The sequence below is a fragment of the Octodon degus genome, unplaced genomic scaffold, assembly GCF_000260255.1.
Source record: "Octodon degus isolate 3935 unplaced genomic scaffold, OctDeg1.0 scaffold00162, whole genome shotgun sequence".
Lineage (NCBI taxonomy): Eukaryota > Metazoa > Chordata > Mammalia > Rodentia > Octodontidae > Octodon > Octodon degus.
In genome coordinates, this window is record NW_004524738.1 from 6,645,347 (window position 1) to 6,646,433 (window position 1,087).

Consider the following 1,087-nt stretch of genomic DNA (forward strand, 5'->3'; position numbering starts at 1 on the left):
CTTTTTTTCTTTTACAAGCACTGTGAGCAGAGTTAGAATCTGAGGATGGAGGCAATGATGAGAGGGAAGAGGGGAAGAAGGGTGCCAGATTGATTTATTGATCAGATAGGTACTTTGAAACTAACAGAAAAGCCCACAAACCAAATAATGTAGGCAGCTTCTGAAAACCTGAAAAGATTAAGCAACATTCTTCCCCAGAGCTCACAGAGAAATGCAGCACTACTGATTCATTTTAGGCTTCTGATTCCCTTAAGCATAAGATAAAACATTTATATTAATTATGCTACTGAGTTTGTGGTAATTTATTACAGTAGCTATGGGAAACCATGCCATCTATAGGGAAACCATTGCAATATATTGATATAAAAAGTGGAGAAAGACAATGCAGTAATTTTTAAAATAAAGCAGAAGTCACACCAGAATAATTACACATTAGAACACAGGCAAGTGATATATGTTTGAGATTACTGATATATTAATTATACTGATTCAATGATTATATATTGTAAGCATGTATTGAAATAATGAGTTATACACATTTTATCAAGAACTCAGGTCAATCCAAATGAGCTTGAAATATAAAAGCTACAAAGGCAACTGTTATTTATTAGGCAAAATGTTATAAATTTAAATAGATAATAACATTTATTAGGCAAAATGTTATAAATTTAAATAGATAAAGCAATCCATTGTTAGACTTGAAAAATTCAACACCAGCATCAAGGAGTATCCGTATGAACACCATATCTACAGTAGAATGTCAGGGATCTACATGGAAGCTCTTGATCTTGCGGATTTTCTCTATACACTAATGTTAGCAGGGCTGGGGTGATAAAGGAATCCTTCTCCACTGCTGATGGGAGTGTAGACTGCTGCAAACCACTCTGGAAGTCCATGTGGAAATTCTTCAGAAAAGTAGAGATAGAGGGTGCATTTAACCCGGGAATTCTGCTTCTTAGTCTCTTCGCAGAAGAATTAAAAGCATCAACCCAAAGTGATATATGCAATGCATGTTTATAGCAGCACAGCCTGTAGTAGCTAAATCTTGGAGACAGTCCATATTTACTTCAATGATGAATGGATAAAA